Here is a 21,637-nt window from a genome sequence, read left to right as displayed (position 1 = left end):
GCTTCAATACCAGAACTGATGGCAGAAAATGTGCAGTAAAACGCGGGGAGGCCACTGGGTAATGGCCCCTGTAAAGTGTTAATTGCCTATTGAGACTGCAGACTTTGTCGATGCGTGGGGATCTGAGCTATCGACAGGCCCTTATTTATTTCAGGCCCGCAAAGCGGGCTCCTCCTCCGAACAGGCTTCCAATCAGTCACGCTTCCCTGGGCCCCGCCAAGAAGTGCCCGTCGATAAGTCTGCCTGCTGCCTTAACCCTTTGAAGCTGGTGGTGGGTGTAGGGCTGGCTTATCCAAATGCCTCTTCACAGGGCAGCCTCCACCCACAGTGGTCTTGAAGGAAAATCCCGGAGGATCAATGCTGACCCCACGTCAGGCAGGGAGCTGTGAGATTTCCAGGAGTTTTCTCTGATGCTTTCCATGTGGAGAGGTGGGTAGTGCCCATCTGTATGGAGGGGACAGCCTAGGCTCAGAGAAGCTGAGTGAAAGGCTAGTTATCACAACTAGCACGTTGCCGACTGTTATGGGCTGAATTGTGTCCCCCACCCTCATTCATATATTGAAGTCCTAACCTCCAATACTTTAGAATGGAGAAAGGGTCTTAAAAGAGGTGATTAAGGTTAAATGAGGTCACTAAGAGAGGTCCTAATCCAATATGACAGTGTCCTTATAAGAGGAAGAGGTTAGGACACAGACACATACAGAGGGAAGACACAGGGAGAAGATAGCCACCTACCCACCAAGGAGAGTGGTGACAGAAGAAATCAACTCTGTTGACACTTTGATCTGGGACTCCTGGCTTGCTGAAGTGTGAGAAAATCAATTTCCTTTGTCTAAGCCACCCAATGTGTGGTACTTTATGGCAGCCTGAGCCAACTAATACAAATTCCAAACAGTTGGCCAAGAGTACAGGTTGAGAGTATCGCGGAGGAAGGGCTGTGAGAGTGGCAAAGCCTGGACCCAAAGCAACAGTTATTGGAGGAGGCGTCCGCATGCTATTCCTCTGACGTGATCAGATTTGCCCTCTGAAGGAAAAGACCACTCGTTACTGTGCAGGGAGAATGGGTGGTAGAGGACGGAAGAGCAGAGCAAGGAGACAGAGGGGGCTCTGCACACCAGACAAGATGGCGCTTGACCGAGAGTGGTGGCAATGGAGAATGAAAGGGGTGGACCGATTTGAAATAGATTTTGAGGTGGAATTGATAGAATTTGCTGATGGATTGGGAGTGGAGGTGAGAGGGAAGGAGTTGACAAGGATGGTGCTCTGGTTTCTGGCTTGAGCAAGTGAGTCTTTGCAGGAGCTATCTACCAGGAGGGAAAGCAAGAAGAGAAATCAACTGGGTGGCAGATGGTCACTTGCTTTAAGTGAGCTCTCCTTTGGAGAGTGTAAATTTATTGAATGAAGGTTGTAGGAATCTATTCAGTCCTTTCCCCACACCTCTTGCCCACAGATGACTTTTGTATGAACCAGAAATGATGTGGTTGCTTTTTCTACAACAGAACTAGACTGTAGTTTGTCAAGGATGACATCAAATTTCCCAAGTCCTCTTCAAAGCCCTATCACTAGTTCTAGTTGAGGGGGCTAGTTGAGGGGGCATACCCCTCAACGTATGCCTTTGAAATCTACATTTGGTCTTGTAACTTCTGTATAAGGCATATATTTTCTCGTATAATATTTATAACATAAATTTTACCATTTAAACCCTTTTAAGGTGTACAATGCAGTGGCATTAAGTACATTCATAACGTTGTACAACTATCAACATCTAGTTTCAGAACTTTTTGTTTTTGGGTGGCACTGCACAGCTTGTGGGATCTTAGTTCCCCCACCAAGGACTGAACCCGGGCCTCTGGCAGTGAGAGCACAGAGTCCTGACCACTGGACAGCCAGGAAATTCCCCTAGTTTCAGAACTTTCAATCACCCCAAAAGGAAACCCTACCCACTAAGCAGTCACTCCCCACTCCCCATAACATCTGACAACCATGAATATGCTTTCTGTCTCTATAGATTTACCTGTTCTGGACATCTCATACAAATAGAATCAAATACTATGTGGCCTTTTGTGTCTGGCTTTTTCACTTACCTTAATGTTTTCAAGGCTCATCAAGATGTATCATCTGCTGATCCATGTTGTGGCATGTATCAGTACTTCATTCCTTTTTATAGCTGTATAATATTCCATTGTATGTAGATACCACATTTTGTTTATCCATTCATCAGTGTTTCATAATTTGGATTGTTTTTCCTTTTGGTTATTATGAATAGAGCTTCTGTGGTCGTTTGTGTACAAATTTTGGTTTGGATATCTGTTTTCAGTTCTTTTGGAATATACCTAAGCGTGGAAACACTGGGTCATATGGTAATTCTATGTTTAACTTATTGAGGAATCTGTACAAGGCATTTTGAAGATAACTGTTAGCTCCCATTTTAGAGAGGAGGAAACGGAGGCCCAGAATGACCTTAACTATCATCTGTACATTGTCAATTCTCAGCTCTTTAACTCCTGCCTAAGTATCCTCCATGGTCTTTACACTCATACATATGATGCCTGGTGGACATTTCTACCTGGATATCTCACAGCACCTCAAGTGCTGTGTGTGAAATGGAACACACCATCTCCCTTTCTTCATCCCCAGAACAGCTCAATTTCCTATTTCCCATCTCAGTAAGTGACACCACCATCCCATCACTAGGCCATCACCTTTGGCCTTGTAAGGGATGGGATGATTATTACCTGTGTGACTGTGGACAAGTTATCAATCTCGCTATGCCTGGTTTCCTTGTCCAGAAAGTGGGAGGTAATCTCATTGCGCTGTGTGAAAATCAAGTAAGATCTCTCTGTGTTTGTCTCTGTTTCTGTCTCTGTCTCTCTCTCAGCAAGGTGTCTGGCACACACTGTGAGCTCAACACATATTATTATGACTTTGAACACTTTTTGGGTGAGATGTGTTAGCATCCCGTGGAAATGGTGTCTAAAGGAATGCAGTTGAGGGAAACGGTGAACTTTAATGATGCAGCTTCAGCAATACCTCAGTTCTATGGAATCAGAATACTGAGGGGTGAAGCCCAGGCATCAGTGCAGTTAACGAATGCCCCAGGTAATTTTGATGGTTGACCAAGTTTGGGAACCAATGCATTCAGCTAATTATATTCTGTTAGTAGCAAATGCCTTAAAAACAGATTCGTTTCAATCAAACATAAATTTCACTGTTTCCCTCCCTGAATCTAATAAAAGCATCAATCCATGAACCTTCAGATAGGTCTCAGTTTCTTCTCGCTGCTTCTGTTGATCTTGGGCAGCCTTGCCTACCTGTCCCCCACTAGAGTTGTCTTTTATCAAGTTGTGCCTTTGCTGTCAGGGCTGAAAGTGTATTGATATTAGATGAACAATGACTTCATTCTCTTTGACGTACCATTGGCTATACTGCTGAGTACATTGTGACTCACCTTGCGCTGTCCTTTGGAAAGCGCTGCTGGTCCTGACCTATCATAGGTTTTATTGTGCAGAGCCTAGTTTCAGAAAACATTAGGGACAGAGGGAGATGTTAACTAGAGTTTCAAGGGGAAAAAAAAGTGTTTCGTGTGCAAATGAGCTTGGAGAACACAGGGTTAAACACAGTGACCCAAGTTCCTTTATTGCAGGACTTCTCAGAGCCTTGAATATGGTAATGAGCGCTGGGTATCCTAATGTGCAAATTGATCTGCAACTTCAAGTGACCCAGGCTGGACAGGAGAGAGGCTTCCCAAATGGAAGAGTCTCTGGGTGGTTAGTTTCAACAGCCTGATCTCTTTTGTCAGGGGCAGAAGCAAAACTTAGAGGAAGCTTTCCTGAGGTTCTGTGATGAGGAAGGGGTCAACATGGGGAAGTGGTGGTGGTGGTGAGGGGATATTGGGCACTGAGCATGGAGATCTATCCATTGATACATTTTGATCAATATCCATCAATATCCTTATGCCCTGACTATATGTCTCATTCTCTGGCTCTGAAAAGAGCCACTTTGGCTTCTAATGAAGGCATGCTAGACCTTCTAATGACCTGGGCACTGGGGCTGCCACCATGCCACCTGCCTCCAGTGCCACATAGATGACTGAGCCCCAGTTCCCACCATGTTGAATTGTGTGTACATCTTTCTCTTTCATTATGAACCACTTGAGGGCAGGTCCTATGTCTTATTTTTCTTTCTTCCAACCCGCTATCACACTGCCAGGCACACAGTTTGTGTCTGTCAGTGTTTCCTTGCCTGTGCCTTTTGTAGGCAGGGAAGAGAAAGGAAGCAGGCAGGGAAGAAAGAACTCTTGAGAAGTAAAGCAGCTGGTAAATTCTCAGGGGCTGGAGGGAATCAGGAGAGGGTTCGAAGCTCTTGGGGCTGCACAGCCGTTTCTCTCCAGATGGTCACTGCTAGAGAGCATAGCTCACCTAGGCAGAGGGTCAGCCGAGCCCTGGTGCTGGCCCAGCCCAGCTCTGCTCAGCCACCCCTCCCACTTCTCCTAGCAACACCCCAGTGGGCAGTGGGGATTTGGATGAGGCTCAGCCCTGCCTCATATACTTTGCAATCTTAGGCCTAATTAAAACACCATGGACGGTTTGAACCCCGCATTAAAATTTGATGAGGAATTGATCAGCCAAGCAAACAGGAAATTTAGCCGTGAGTGAAGGTAATGTTTGCTCAAATGTGTAATGAGGCCCATGGGGAATATTTGTGGGGACCTCGGTCATGTCTGGAGCTATTCCTGCTCTTCAATTTCATCTTCCCCATGTGCCTCTCCCCTCAAAATGTACCAGGATGCTTCCGGAGGGAACAGGAAACCAGAAAAGTTTTGATTTGACTTAAAAGTTCCCTTTGAAAACCCGAGAAAAGCCTCAGCAGCGTGCTAGAACAGTAGCATAGGTAGAGCAGAGCTGGGTGGGAGTCTCGGCTTTGCCATTTGTCAGTTGGTGTTCGTATTTTGTGATAATTGATTTTGTAATTAGTCATGGACTACCTACTGTGTGTCAGCTCCATGCTAAACATGCAGATAGACTGGTATGCAAAATAGTCATGGTCTTTGCCTCCATGGAGTATGTAGTTGAGTAGGAGAGGCTATGAACCTCAATTTCTCCACCTGTAAAATGGGTGTGGTGGTATCTTATCATGTGGGGTTATGGGGTGAATTAAATGAGAGAATATACGCAAAACACAAAGGACAAGGCCTGCATATCTTAAGTGTCAAATGAAGATTCCTCTACACCCTTCCTCTCCGTAGCCTGCATGTCAAATCTTCCAGGGCTTTTTTTTTTTTTTTTGCGGTACGCGGGCCTCTCACTGTTGTGGCCTCTCCCGTTGCGGAGCACAGGCTCCGGACGCGCAGGCTCAGCGGCCACGGCTCACGGGCCCAGCCGCTCCGCGGCATGCGGGATGCAGGATTCGGGATGCGGGATGCGGGATCTTCCCGGACCGGGGCACGGACCCATGTCCCCTGCTTCGGCAGGCGGACTCCCAACCACTGTGCCACCAGGGAAGCCCTTCCAGGGCTTTTAACCTTTTCTCCTATTCAGTTTTCTGCAGGTGACCTGACTTGATATTCACTTACTTATATGTTCATTGCTGGGAAGTGTAACTGAGACTGAGGATAAAGCAGTTCACAAGACTGATCTACTTACCAGACCTGGGGACTGGTTCAGAAGTTCTACTAGAAAGATCAGATAGAGGGAATTCTTGAGTCATCTGGGATAAGGGGAGTCTCTGATGGAGAAAGTTGCTCCAAAGGTTAGGCAGACAGTCTGGAAACTTAGCACATTCTTTGGGCATGCCAAAATACCTTCACCAGAAGAGAGGAGTCTGGAGTGATTTCCCTTCTTTTCAGGCTTTCATGAGGACACTTTACCCTAATTGTCAGGTCTTTTCCTCTTCACATACAATATGTGTAAATACAGTTTTATTTTTACACAGTTAGGATCATGTTACGTATTGTTTTGTAAACTGTTTTGTTCACTATGTTCTTTAATGACTTCCTAATATTCTACAGTATGGATGAACCATATGCTATTTACTCACTTCCCTGTTGTTTTATAGTTAGGTTGTTCCATTTGTTTGCCACCAGAAGTAATTTTATGATGAACGTTTTTGTAAATAAATATTTGTTCACATTTCCAATTATCTCCTTAGGACGAAATCCTTAAGTGGGTATGAATAATTTCAGCATCGTTGATACATATTGCCAAATTACCCTTTAGGAATTTGAACAGATTTATACTCCCACCTGCAGTCTGTGAGAGCCTAATGTGCTCCACTGTCACCAACGTTGAGTTTTCTTTAATCTTTGCAAATGTAATAGATTACAAATGAAACCACATTATGTCTTAATTTGCATTTCTTTGATTATGGGTAAGCTGAACCTTTTAAATCTTCTTTATTTGCCATTTGTAGTTCTTCTTACGTGAACTTTCTTTGTCTGTCCTTGGACTCTGTTTCCCCTATCTCAGCATTTTTCTTATTATTTCTCTTAAGTGTGTTCCAACTCTTAAGAAACTTAAGGGTATTAACTGTTTGTCACTTATGTTGGAAATATTTGTCTCAATTTGCTGTTGATTTTTAAATTTCTCTAGTTAGGTCTATCAGCTTTTTGGAGATTTATTTATTTGCATTTATTCCTAGTGAATTCTGTGATCAGATAAATACTGATTTCAGTTTTCTCCTACAGATTGAATTTAGGGCTTTTTGGTGGCTTTGACACAGAGCTCCTTACCTACCTTCAAGGAAAGAAGAGGCCTCATTTTTTGGAACAGGGCATCCTCTTTGGATGAGACCACAACTTAGGGAAGGAGGGAAATTGAGCAGCAATGGAGGATAGTTACTTGTCAAGCTCATCCGGTCATCTGGCCCAGTCTGGTGATCTTGGGGTGGTGTGTGTCATACTCTGTCCTTCTGAGCTTATAGTTTCATCAATTTAAATGTTCATAGCAGCACTATTTACAATAGCCAAGATATAGAAGCAACCTAAATGTCCACTGGCAGATGAATGGATAAAGAAGCTGTGGTGTATATTTATACAATGGAATATTACTCAGCCATACAAAAGAATGAAATAATGCCATTTGCTGCAACATGGATGGACCTAGAGATTATAATACTAAGTGAAGTGAGTCAGAAAGAGAAAGACAAATATCATATCATATCACTTATATGTGGAATCTCAAAAAATGATACAGAAGAACTTATTTACAAAACAGAAATAGACTTGCAGATGTAGAAAACAAACTTATGATTACCAAAGGGGAAAGGGAGGAGGAAGGGGTAAATTAGGAGTTCGAGATTAACAGATACACACCACTAATATATAAAATAGATAAACAACAAGGACCTACTGTATAGCACAGGGAACTGTATGCAATATCTTGTAATAACCTATAATGGAAAAGATTCTAAAATATATATGTATATATTTGTATAACTGAATCACTTTGCTGTATACCTGAAACTAATACAACATTGTAAATCAACTATACTTCAATAAAATATAAATCTTTAATCTATTTAAGAGTTCAGTACACATTTGCAATGAAGCTCTAAAAATATGTGTGCCAGACACGTACCACTGGCTTTACACATAGGTTATATAAGTAACACACACATATGTAGTGTAATGTAACGTAACATAACATAATATAACATAACATATATTTTGTCTACTTTAAGCCTCACAATAGCCTAATGAGGCAGATAGTGAAATAATTTATAGAACAGGAAACTGAAGCTCAGAGGGGCAAAAGGTAATTTACTCAAGCTTCACTTTGCTCTACGTACACCTGAAATTAACACAACATTGCAAATCAACTATACTCCAATAAAAATTAAAAAAAAAAGAACTCTGACTTTAGGACTGACCCAGAATGCTTCTGCATTTGCTAGTCTACTGGGTACAGTCTCAGTAAGGATCTGAGACACTCCAAACACCCACCTGCTTGATTGTGGGGAGGTCAGTCTCTTCTGTGCTCCAGTTTTCCAAATGGCTTGGGGAATTTCTAGAGACACTTACATGTGTTCATAAATCATTTCTGTAGCCATTCTGTCTGTTGCCAGCCAAACTGACAAACCTTGACTTTAGAGCATCTTGTCTTATATCCCTGAGGGTGTCACCATCAACGGCATCCCCCTGAGTAGCTGTTCCATGTTTGGACTCTAATACTGGATTCTTTTACCTAGTCGTGATGGTATTGCCACTCCTCTGAAATGAGGAGAAGGACGTTCTTGTGCTCTGTGAACCCCAGCTGGATGCTTTGGTTCGTTGTACCAGGACTTTGCAAAATCTAATTGCTCTATTGGACCTACCTGTTCCTACTGACTTAGAGTGCATTTTCTTTAACTGCCTAGGTAATAATGGTTCCAAGAGGTGAAAGGGGCAAAGGAACACTTCCTCTTGTTCATTTATGCTCATCCAATGGGTATTGCAAAGCAAAACTGCCTGGGATCCAAATAGTTTATAGTTCTTAGATGTAGAACTTTTTCAGTGGTATTCCTCCTTTTCTTCCTCTCTCTCTTTTCCTCTCTCTCTCCCTCTCTCTCTCACACACACACATTTCCCAACCAAGGTGCTCATACGTTGCAAACAACAATTAAGATTTCAGGTTTTTTTTTTTTCTTTTTTTTTTTTTTCTTGCGTTATGTGGGCCTCTCACTGTTGTGGCCTCTAATTTTTGTTATTACAAATAATGCTATAATTAGTAACCTCTTACATATGTTATTTCACATTTGGTGAGAATATATCTGAAGGTTAAATTTAAAGTCCTAGAAGTGGAATTACTGATTTAAAGAGTGCTTTTATAATTTTGAAAGACATTGCCACATTATACTGGTCAGAAGTTGTGTCAATATACTCCACTTTCTGTGGAGAAAGTATATTAAAACATACAATTTTAAGGGAAAAAAAGTAAAATGTAATATTTTTTTCTTTTTTTTTTTTGTCTTGCGTTATGTGGGCCTCTCACTGTTGTGGCCTCTCCCATTTGCGGAGCACAGGCTCCGGACGCGCAGGCTCAGCGGCCATGGCTCACGGGCCCAGCCGCTCCGCGGCATGTGGGATCTTCCCGAAACGGGGCACGAACCCGCGTCCCCTGCATCGGCAGGCGGACTCTCAAGCACTGCGCCACCAGGGAAGCCCTCAGGTTTTTATTTTACCTTTAAAGTCTTTATTATACCTAAGAAAGTCAACAATAAATCTCTAATATCATCTAATATTTAAATTCCCCAAAAGGTCTTTTATAGCCGTTTTTCTAGACTAGGATTCAATCTACATATTGCACATATTTGGCTGAGGGTCCCAGGTTTTAAACAACATAAATCAATTTTGCCTCAATTCAGGCAATAGGAAATCTGATGGAGGGATATTTGGGACCTCAGGATTGTTAGAGTCCAGCCGACCAGACTGGACAAGAGCTCTGTGGATAAATGAATCAGGAAGCTCGGCAGCTATCTTACGGAAAGAATGCTGGTCTGGAGCCCCCGTGCTCTGCAGTACTGAGTGGATTCTATTTATTTCCTTCCACCTCTTCCTTCTTCTCCCAAGACTTAAATTCCTCAGAGAGGATGTCAGACTTGTAACCTTAAGTCGCTAGCCTGCCCCGACTCCTGACCATAGAGGGGCCGGAAGAAATAGGATCATTGCTTTTTGCTTCCCACATGGAAAGTGTTCACCTCTAACCACCCTCCCACCCAGAATGTACACAGCGAGAGGCAATTCCCTCCAAGGGAACTAGAAGAGAGTAATGAGCACTGGACAGCTACTGCTCTAGTAGAGGGAGAAGCTGGAATCAACCTGTACATGGAACCAGACTTTCTCCAACCCTTAGACCTTCGAGGCTGCATTGACCTGCTTACTCTAGTGTTCCGCTTCCTTCCCAGCATTCACTCTCCAACTCACGGTTTCTCCCTGCCATCTGACTTTATTCTCATTCACCCTTGTCCATTGTCCATGTGTTTTTGTTTGTTTGTTTGTTTTTTGTTTTTTGGGTTTTTTTTGCGGTACATGGGCCTCTCACTGTTGTGGCCTCTCCCGTTGCGGAGCACAGTCTCCAGACGCGCAGGCTCAGCGGCCATGGCTCACGGGCCCAGCCGCTCCGTGGCATGTGGGATCCTCCCGGACCGGGGCACGAACCTGCGTCCCCTGCATCGGCAGGCGGACTCCCAACCACCGCGCCACCAGGGAAACCCCTGTCCATGGTTTTACATTCTTGAGCCTCAAGGAGGGTTGGAGTCTTGGTTCTGATTTTACTGGAGGGTAGGATTCTAGTTCACGTCCTCTTGAGACAAGGACTTGGATGTGGGCTCATTCATTTATCTGGATCATGATCCCAGAAAGCACAAGTGAAGAAATAGGGGAGGCAGGACAGGGAAGGAAGAAAAGCCAAATAAATGGCATGCTAGCGAGTGTAAGGTGAGAGCGGTGGGCAACTGGGGCTCAGCGTGCTGGGGACCTGCTGAGATACTGTGTGGTATGTACAGTAAAATCCTCCCACTGGATGGTGGGGGGCTGGGACATTTATCTACTGACTTCTATACCCCATCGGTTGAAGGTTGTACATGGGGGCATTTGTGCTTGCAAGAGGTGAGTGAGTTCAAGGACTGTTAGATAAAGTCCTTAGGCAGCAGAGAAAAGAGATGCAGGAACAGGCAGTGCAGGTGGGGAGTGTCAGGGTCCTGGAAACATCTCCATCTGCCTCTGTAGGTAAGCCAGGGAGGTTGAAGGGATGTGGGGCAGGTCATCAACAGCATCTGTTAAAGAGGAGGCTCTTCATCCACTATGAAAATTAGCGGCTTCATCGCCGTGGGAAGCTGCCTAAATACTGTTACAGAAAATTGATGGAAGACCCCGATATCTTATCAATATCAATATCTTTTCGTTCCAGTGGACTCTGCCCACTCCACCTTTTCCCTTTTTTATTACCTGTGTCAAAATCTCTGTCAGAAGTCAAGGTCAGAAATGGGTAGCTTAAAAAGTTCACAGATATTCCTGGAGTCATACATATGCCATGCATTTCTCACTCAATTCTTTTTTTCAGTATTATTAATTATAGTTATCATATTATACATTAGATCCTCAGACCTTATTTATCTTATAACTGGAAGTTTGTACCCTTTTACCAACCTCCCCTATTTCCCCTATCTCCCACCACTGGCAACCATCATTCCACTCTCTGCTTCTATGAGTTTGATTTTTTTTTTTTTTTTTTTTTTTTTTTTTTAGATTTCACATATAAGTGATAACATGCAGTATTTGTCTTTCTCTGTCTGGCTTATTTCACTCAGTATAGTGTCCTCCAGTTTCACCCATGTTGTCTCAAATGGCAGGATTTCCTTCTTTTTAAGGCTGAATAATATGTCAGTATATTTATAGATATGTTGAATCTATATCTATACCTATATCTGTATCTATCACATTTTCTTTATCCATTCATCCATCCACAGACACTTAAGTTGTTTCCATATCTTGGCTATTATAAATAATGCTTCAATAAACATAGGACTGCAGGTATCTCTCTCTCTCTTTTTTTTTTTAACATTTCTATTGGAGTATAATTGCTTTACAATGGTGTGTTAGTTTCTGCTTTATAACAGAGTGAGTCAGTTATACATATATATATGTTCCCATATCTCTTCCCTCTTTGTCTCCCTCCCTCCCACCCTCCCTATCCCACCCCTCCAGACAGCCACAAAGAACCGAGCCGGTTTCCCTGTGCCATGCGGCTGCTTCCCACTGGCTATCTACCTTACGTTTGTTAGTATATATATGTCCATGTCTCTCTCTCGCCCTAACACACCTCACCCTTCCCCCTCCCCATATCCTCAAGTCTGTTCTCCAGTAGGTCTCTGTCTTTATTCCTGTTTTACCCCTAGGTTCTTCATAACATTTTTTTTTCTTAAATTCCATATATATGTGTTAGCATACGGTATTTGTCCTTCTCTTTCTGACTTACTTCACTCTGTATGACAGACTCTAGGTCTATCCACCTCATTACAAATAGCTCAATTTCGTTTCTTTTTATGGCTGAGTAATATTCCATTGTATATATGTGCCACATCTTCTTTATCCATTCATCCGACGACGGGCACTTAGGTTGTTTCCATCTCCGGGCTATTGTAAATAGAGCTGCAATGAACATTTTGGTACATGACTCTTTCTGAATTCTGGTTTCCTCAGGGTATATACCTAGTAGTGGGATTGCTGGGTCATATGGTAGTTCTATTTGTAGTTTTTTAAGGAACCTCCATACTGTTCTCCATAGTGGCTGAACCAATTCACATTCCCACCAGCAGTGCAAGAGTGTTCCCTTTTCTCCACACCCTCTCCAGCATTTATTGTTTCTAGATTTTTTGATGATGGCCATTCTGACTGGTGTGAGATGATATCTCATTGTAGTTTTGATTTGCATTTCTCTAATGATTAATGATGTTGAGCATTCTTTCATGTGTTTGTTGGCAATCTGTATATCTTCTTTGGAGAAATGTCTATTTAGGTCTTCTGCCCATTTTTGGATTGGGTTGTTTGTTTTTTTGATATTGAGCTGCATGAGCTGCTTGTATATTTTGGAGATTAATCCTTTGTCAGTTGCTTCATTTGCAAATATTTTCTCCCATTCTGAGGGTTGTCTTTCGTCTTGTTTATGGTTTCCTTTGCTGTGCAAAAGCTTTTAAGTTTCATTAGGTCCCATTTGTTAATTTTTGTTTTTATTTCCATTTCTCTAGGAGGTAGGTCAAAAAGGATCTTGCTGTGATTTATGTCATAGAGTGTTCTTCTTATGTTTTCCTCTAAGAGTTTGATAGTGTCTGGCCTTACATTTAGGTCTTTAATCCATTTTGAGTTTATTTTTGTGTATGGTGTTAGGGAGTGTTCTAATTTCATTCTTTTACATGTAGCTGTCCAGTTTTCCCAGCAACACTTATTGAAGAGGCTGTCTTCTTTCCATTGTATATTCTTGCCTCCTTTATCAAAGATAAGGTAACCATATATGCGTGGGTTTATCTCTGGGCTTTCTATCCTGTTCCATTTATCTATATTTCTGTTTTTGTGCCAGTACCATACTGTCTTGATTACTGTAGCTTTGTAGTGTAGTCTGAAGTCAGGGAGAAGATTGCAGGTATCTCTTTAAGATAATGATTTTGTTACCTTTGGATATATACTCAGAAATTAGATTGCTGGATCATATAATATTTCTCTTCTTAATTTTTTAGGAGGCTTTGTACTGTTTTCCATACTAGCTCAATTCTTTATTTTAGCTTCTGTCAGATTAATTTATTAAAAGCAGCTTTCAAATGCAAAAATAATCATAAAATAACTGCAACATATAATAGATAATTATATTGATGAAAAATTATTTTTAGCTATATACTAACATAAGAATACTTATTGATTTCTGTCTACTGTTACTATTAACGTTTCATGTCTCCTACCAGCATTCAGGCTGTGGCTAATTGTCAGGATTAGTATTTAGAAGTCTTTGGATAGTCTTGGAGAGTTTGCCTGAGGCTTGGCGATGGGTGGGCACAGATGACTAATGTGAATAGAATTTAGTTTTGTGCTCTCTATATATGTATTAAGAGATTTTGATAGGAACTGCACATGTTTTTGTCAGTGAGGAATTGTTTGACTTGCACTGGTGTTTTTGGATAACTGTTTTCCCATTGTCGACATGCCTTTGCCTTTTTCTTTGTTAGCCATCGTTGATTAGCCTCTTGCAACAAAAACCTCTTGCATCACTGGAATGCTCCAGTAGAGAGCATTCAGCGTCGTGGCTTGGCTAATTGGTAGGACAATAGATGATTTTCCACAAAGAATCCCCGCCATGGTTTTGCTCCCCTTCTCAGCAAAGATTTAAGAGGTCATTGGTTTAGAGACTTCTCCAAGGCATTGTTACTTTGACAAGATATACCGGGGTAATTGGCTAGTCTGCACTTGGTATCATTATAAATAATTAAAACAAAGCTACATTTATCAAAACAAATGCACCAAGCAGTGTGCCTGTTTTGCTGAACCCCATGTTCAAAGGGATTAGAAAGATTTAGAAATTAACCAAATCTGTCTTTAGACACTGACCCTGAATGAGTGACGGAATATTGATCTATGTCCTAGAGGAAGTGACACTGTAAACAGCCATGGTTTAATGAACCATGGTGGGGAAGTGGGGCAGCAAAACTGGGTTAGAATTCTAATCCTCTCTTTATAAATGTGCCTTCAAGTGAGCTTGTGCGCTTGGGTTTCTGCGTTGATGAGATGGGATAGTAATACCCATCCTTCAGGAGAACTGTAAAGGAGATAATGTATGAGCAAACATTTTGTAAATTCAATAATGGTATGTAGATGTTACATACTTTTGTTGTTGAATATGATCTATAGCCTACTACCCCACTCCCTCTTCCCAGTTTTTCTCTAAGGCAGGATTTCTCAACCTTAGCACTATTGACATTTGGAGATGGATAACTTTGTTGTGAAAGGTGTCCTGTGCATTTCAGGATGTTCAGCAGCATCCCTGGTCTCTATCCACTAGATTCCAGTAGCGTCATCTTGGTCATGACAACCAAAAATTTCTCTAGACATTGCCATATGTCCGAGGGAGACAAAATAGGCCTTGGTTGAGGACCGCTGCTCTGAGAGTAGAGGAATTGCTGTACAGTTCCTGGAAATTCTTTCGACCTTGCTTCTTTACTAGTTGGTGGCATCTCTAAACGTTAAAAATGCTTGCAGTCATTCTTTTCAATTCTCTTTTACTCCATGCTGCTGGGTGGATGTATGTCAGCTGAGTATAAGTTACACTGTGGTAACAAACACTCCCCAGAATCTCAGTAGCTTAAAATAGCAACTCTTTATTTCTTTTTCACCTTGAATGTACATTTCATGTTAGATATGGTTCTCTTCCCCATTGTCTACACTTTGGGATCCAGGCTGATGAAGAAGCCATCAGGGGGGAATGTGACATTGTCAGTCTGTGCCAGAGGGAAAGGAAAGACATGGTGGATCATGAACTGGCTCCTACAGATTCTATTCAGAAGTGACACTGATTACTCCTGCCCATATTTCATTGGCCAAGGCAAGTCAAATGGCCACTCTTGATTTCAACACCACAGGGTTAAATAATCTCCTCCCAGGGAGGGGCACAGGTTACATGACCAAATACAATCACAGTAGGAGGGGGATATATAATTCTCCCCTAGGAAGGGCAGTGAATATTTTGAAGAATAATATAATCTACCACACTGGGATTTAGGCATGTGTGCAGCTGATAACCAAGGGTTACTTTGAATCCTCTTTTCTTTTGCTCACATTTATGGCTCCTGTGGGAACTTCACTGAGGAAGCCTTCTAAGGGTTTAAGGCACAGAGGGGGCTGAAGCGATCTGCTATCTGCCGAGTGTTACAGCATGCCTGGTTGAAAAGTCAAGCAGTAGGTTAGTCATTTACTTGGTGTGTTAATATAATGACAGTCACCTGGGTGGGCTGATTTTGTCACTGAACTGATGGAGACTGTCTACTGCTTAACCATCCAGCATTACCTGTCTCCCCAGTGGCACAGATGGAATGTGTAAGATATCGCATCCCTCTCGTGGTGGGACTACAGAAATGAACCTCACAGTGAGGCTGAGTGTCACATTACATGGCAACTGAGGGTTTCCAAACCTGGATGCATGAGCTAAATTGGCCTCTTCATGACATGGCTTTGGTCAGATACTGGGGCAAACACAGTCACATTTTATGATTTACAAAGCATTTAGTTGTCTACAGTCTTCCCTGGAAGTGCTTCTTCCTCTCTGTCCACCTAGAGAACTCCTATTCATCCTTCAAGAGCCCATTCAGATGTGAACTCTGTGGTCTTTCCCTGACTGCCCCTCTACAATATAGAACTGTTTGCTCCATCCTCTGTGTTCTTCCAATAACACGCTCTTCTAATGGTCTGTGAATTCACAAGGCAAAGGGATTGCTTTGCTAGTCTTTGTATCCCAGGAACTCGCCATGTTGCCTGGCACTGGGTATGCACATAGGAATGTGGCTGGTTTACTGGACAGCTTACTTTAATTCTTATGACTATACAAGGAAATGGGGATTTAGAGAAATTTATTCACTTGCCGCAAGTCTCACAGCTGCCGAGAGATGTCAAGGACATAAACTCATCTATCCTCATGACCACTTCTTTGCTCTGCATCCATGTCTGCGGGACTGACTATCAGTGTGTGGGGTGATGGTGGATATGGAATCTCAGGGCACTTGGTTTTCATTTTGCTTTTCTAGGTAAGCTTGAGTCATTTAGGGGGTGATTTTAGTCTTTTACAGGAGACAGTGGCTGGATGCAGTTTTAGTTGTTGTAAAGCAACAACTGTGAACAAGAGCTCAGTTTCTGGTGTCAGAAAGATGAAGGTTTGAATCCCAGTTCTTCCATATTAACTGTGTGGCGTTAGGTGAGTTACTTAACCACTTTGTGCCCCAGTTTCTTCATTTGTGAAAATAGAAATCATAATAGTACCCAACTCGTTAGGTTATTTTTAAGGATTACATGAAATAATGCATGTAAAAATTTTAGCACATTGCCAGGCATGTAGTAAACACTAAATAATTGTTATTTCTACTTCTCAAAGATAGTATATTCTATTTTGTCTTGATGTGTCAGGTCCTTCCTTTATTCAACAAACTTTGTGGCGGGTCTTGTCTACCATGTGCTGATGTCACAAAGAATCCTTAAAATAACAGTAATAACCGCATGATTAATATCACTTCTGGAGTGCCTGGTTCATTTCAGGCATCATCCATTGGTCAGCATCAATAAAGCATCAAACAGTAATCAATTACAAACATTATGTCATTTAATCTTTATCACAGCTGTGTTAGGCAGACCTCTTTCTCCCCATTTTACAGAAGAGAAAACTGAGACTCAGAGTGGATAATTAACTGAGGGATTTAGGGGAAGCAGGGTATGCTCAGATATCTGGGGGTGGAAGCGGAGAACCCCAGTGCAGCCTGTCCTTGCTGTGTCATCCTCAGAAGAGGAAGGAAGAGGGCCATCCCCCTGGGTACCAGGGGCTGGTGTTTTCTTTACTCTATTTTAGCTGTTTAAGGAAAAGAACAAGATATTTTCCCAAGTGACTCTCCAGGGAAGTGGGGAGTTCCTGAGGGTCAGGGGACCAAGGTCAAGAAGCTTTGGGAGCTGGTCTGCAGAGTGTGACATGACTCCTGAGCATCAGTTCCCTTCTGGGAAGGGATGAGAGCAATTCTAAGGGGCAAAGAAGTTCAGGAGCCACCAGAGGGAGCAGAATCTTGTTCTGCCTCCTCAATCAACCAGACAACTGATTGGTAATTAACAAAGCCCAGAGCCAGACTGACTCTTCATGCTGGCAAAGCAGGAGCAGAAAAGTAAAAAAAATTCACTCAGCTGTCCATGTGGGTCCACCCAATACAGAAATAAAGGAAAGGCCCATATTTAGTGTCCATTATGTGCCTTGCTTTTTCCTGACCCAATTTCCTGAATTTTCTCAATAACCCAGTAACCCTAGGAGCTAGGAACTGTGGTGAACATGACAGCCAGGGCCTTGAGATTCTGAGAGGTGAAGTCATTTGCTAAGATCACACAGCTTAGTAAGTAGTAGAAGTGGTCTGTGACCCTCTGGAGTCTGAGCTCTCACCCACCATGCATCAGAGGTGGTCTAATGGGGCTCCCTGTCCTTTCTCCACTCCAGGTTCCACAGGTAGACACCAGCAGAGTCTTTGGAGGCCCAGTGACAAATCTGAGATGGCTGAGGAGCTTTGAGAAGGCTGATGACCTTGATTCAACTTTTCTGGTGCTGGTGGAAGTGTTCCTGGCTCTTGGCTTTGCAAATGCCAAAAGACCACTGGGTTTCCATCATTTCTACTTGTTTCAAGAGAGGTCACTTCACACCTGATTTTAAAAATGTCTTCTGAGGGACTTCCCTGATGGTCCAGTGGGTATGACTCCATGCTTTCAAAGCAGGGGGCCCGGGTTTGATCCCTGGTTGGGGAACTAGATCCCGCATGCATGCTGCAACTGTGAGTCCGCATGCCACAACTAAGACCTGATGCAGCCTAAATTAAAAGAAAAAGAAATGTCTTCTGAGTTTATGTCACTGTGAGTGAATGCTTAGCTGACAAACAGCCCCAGAGCCAGATGAGACTGGATAGTCTCTGGGTCGCCAGTGCAGGCCATGGGCAGAATTATAAGCAGAAGCCCTTCATCACCAGGCATATCTCAGTTTGTCCTACATGGTCTTCTTTCTCTGGTGAGTCACTTACACAGGGCCTTTTCATACTTCACTGTGCATAAATCACCAGGATCTTGTTACAATGCAGATTCTGATTCAGTTGATTTGGCTTGCTAGCAAGCTCTCCAGTGATACTGATGCTGGGTCCATGTACCACACTTTGCATAACAAGGTTTAGGCCAGCATTTCCATATTGATCTCCACTGAACCCTAGTGTCCAGCGAGATGCTGTTTTACCAAGCAAAGTAAGTTTGGGAAATGTTAGGTTAAACAAATTTAGCTGAGCTTCTTGGCTGCAGGACTTGTCAGAACCTTTATGATGTTAATGTGTACCCATGTCTCCAAGACGTGGATTTGCATATGCATTTTCCCAACCTTATTTTACCAAGAAACCCTCATCTTCACCCAACCCCCCCCCCCCCCCCAGCCAGGAGTACCTATTCATTAGCATTCTATTTTTTTTTAACATCTTTATTGGAGTATAATTGCTTTACAATGGTGTGTTAGTTTCTGCTTTATAACAGAGTGAATCAGCCATACATATACATATATCCCCAGCATTCTTTATAGCACAGTTTAGACATCACGGCTTCAGGCTTCCTCATTCTGGAAGCTTTTTGCTCTCCACACCAATGTATTTTCTTCTGTGCTTCCTCTTCCTCCAACCTCTGCGTGTGTTTCCTTTCCTAGGCTGGAGATAATTCATGAAAGCAAATCTCCCACTCCCTGTCTCACTCTTCTGATACACCTTTCCACCTCCTGACACCCTGACTAAAAAACACCATCAATATTTCATAAACTTACAGTGACAAATTTATTTTAATGTGGTCCACTGAGAGCCAGAGATTGATTGGTCCCTCAGAAGCATGACACGTTTCAATGCAGGATATTCATGGTGTGTTTTAGTGCCTACATTAGTCAGAGAGGAGCAGAGCCCGGATTTATCATCGTTAGGACTTTCTCTGTATCTGTTCTCTTCTAGCCACTGGCAGCAACCCTCTGAAAGCTCACTATTGATTGGTTTTGTGTCTTTAAATGTGCTGGCCAGGGAGGTGGGAGGCTTGGGTTTCCATCAAATTGAGCCTAGCTTGCTGGGTTTTTGCATATTTGTAACCTGTATTTGGTAACACTGACTCGCATTCTTTGGGTTTTCACTCACGAGGACATTGGAGGAAGAGGGCTAATCTCCTTGATTCCTGAAGGGTACTCGTGATTGGACGATGGGGCAGCGAGGTATGGGGGCTATTCTGCCAGCTGTCACTTTGCAATCCTGCTCCCCTGGCTGGGGAGGTCATAATAGGACACCCCGGGGTGGAGACCTCCACATCCAGGATCCTGATGCTGGAAGACCTCTTGAGGCCTAAAGAATTTTTTCTCTATAGTTCAGGACAGGCCCAGTGCAGAGCCAAGACTGTCTTCAGATTTAGGAAAACCCTTGCTCCCAGGTTAAATAATAATTTTCATAATGGCAGGCAACATTTATTGAGTACTTACAATGTGCCAGGTACAGTGAGATATGCATTAGAGATGCAGCCTTTTCTCACAAAAACCCTGGGAGGAAGATGTTATTGTTATTATTATTCCCAATTTACAGGCAAGGAAACTGAGGAAGCTTAGAGAGTTTAAGCAGCCGGCTAAAGTCACTGCATCTGGTAAGCAGTGCAGTAAAAATAAAGCCCAGGACTACCTGACTTCAGACCTTGACTCTTAGCCACTTAGCTTTTTAGATACAGCAACCCAGGAAACCTACTGCTATTGGACTGATATGCTCTGTTCAAGGTAGTCTTGCTTAATCATTAAAGCAGAAGACAAGGCCTCTCTTCAGCAATATTCTTGGACTAATTTGATTTTCCACATGACTTTCAGAGTAAATAAGGTATTGTTCTTTTAAATTACCCCCGTTTCTCATTAAGTCAGATCTCCCCAAATTAATATGAATTAATAGGACCCTACTGTATTGCCACATCACCAAAAGTTGCGTAAACTCATATACAGCAAACTTGCCTTCCACAAACATTTCCTTGGCACCTACCTGGTCACGGGCCCTACCCAGAAGGAGTTTCTGTTCTAGCAAAAGAGAGGTGTGTACACAGCTGGCCATGCACAAAGGCAGATTGTGATGAAATGGAAGGATGGCTTGTGATTGGAAAGCTGTCAAGAGACCAGTTAACTCTCACTGGATACTTTTTCTGGTAACTTTTCCTGGTCAGGCATCAATTGTGTTGGGCTTGGAAAGATAAAAAAAATATTTCGAGAAGCAGAGATGGTTCTGAGGACGTTCTGTTCAGGGATGTTGTAAACAGAGACATAGTGATATGGAAGTGGTATGGAAACATACCGTGTATGTAAGGGACATATAACTTGAATGACTGGAAAATTAGAGAGAAACCCTTTGAGTTTATCCTTCCTTCTTGTAGGAATAAATGTAATGATGCAGTTTCTCCCCCTGTGTGGATAAGAATGCATTAAGCAAAATGACTGTGAAAAAATTTTTAGTTGCACTTGGCTTCCATTAGAAAGTCAAAGATATATATCCATGGGAGGGAGGAAAAATTCCTCCAGCAGATGATATTGAAGTATATTTACGAGAAAGAAGTAAAGGACGTGAGCAGTTAATCCTGGCGATTGGAAACAGCAACCATCTCCGCTCACCGGGGTGGGTGGGTCCCTTAACTGTCACCTTCCCGTGGTATCATTTTATAGGGATTTTGCCAACTCTAGGGTTTTTCCTGAGCAAATGTCACCACCTATTGCCCTGGACAATAGTTTTGTTGATATTCAGGAAACTTTTGACTTGATATTTGCAAGACCCAGAAATTAGTTTCATCTTTTGCCAGGATATTGCCCTGAAAGCCAGCTCACTACAACTCTGAATTCCTGAGAATTCTTTCTGTTCTCTCTTTTTTGAGGAAAGAATGAAGGTCAAGAGTACCAGTTTCTGTCCAGACTTTACTATAAAAGCCAAAAAATCATGGCCATTTCTAAGGGAGGGTTTCTTTTTTTTCTTTTTTTTTTTTGCGGTACGCAGGCCTCTCACTGTTGTGGCCTCTCCCGTTGTGGAGCACAGGCTCCGGACGCGCAGGCTCAGCGGCCATGGCTCACGGGCCTAGCCACTCCTCGGCATGTGGGATCTTCCCGGACCGGGGCACGAACCCGTGTTCCCTGCATCGGCAGGCAGACTCTCAACCACTGCGCCACCAGGGAAGCCCGTGAAAGCCCATGGAAGCCCATCTAAGGGAAAGTTTCTTATTGGGTGGTCTGCAGGTGACCTGCGTCATAGTCACCTGGGGTATTTATGGAAATAGATTCCTAAGCCCCTCTTAAGAACAATAGAATTCAAATCTCCGGGAATGGGGCCCAGAAATCTGTACTAACAAAAAATACAACAAAACTACTCGGAAATT

This window comes from Lipotes vexillifer, unplaced genomic scaffold (assembly GCF_000442215.2).
Source record: "Lipotes vexillifer unplaced genomic scaffold, Lipotes_vexillifer_v1.1 scaffold397, whole genome shotgun sequence".
Classification (NCBI taxonomy): domain Eukaryota; kingdom Metazoa; phylum Chordata; class Mammalia; order Artiodactyla; family Lipotidae; genus Lipotes; species Lipotes vexillifer.
This window is presented reverse-complemented; position numbering follows the sequence as displayed.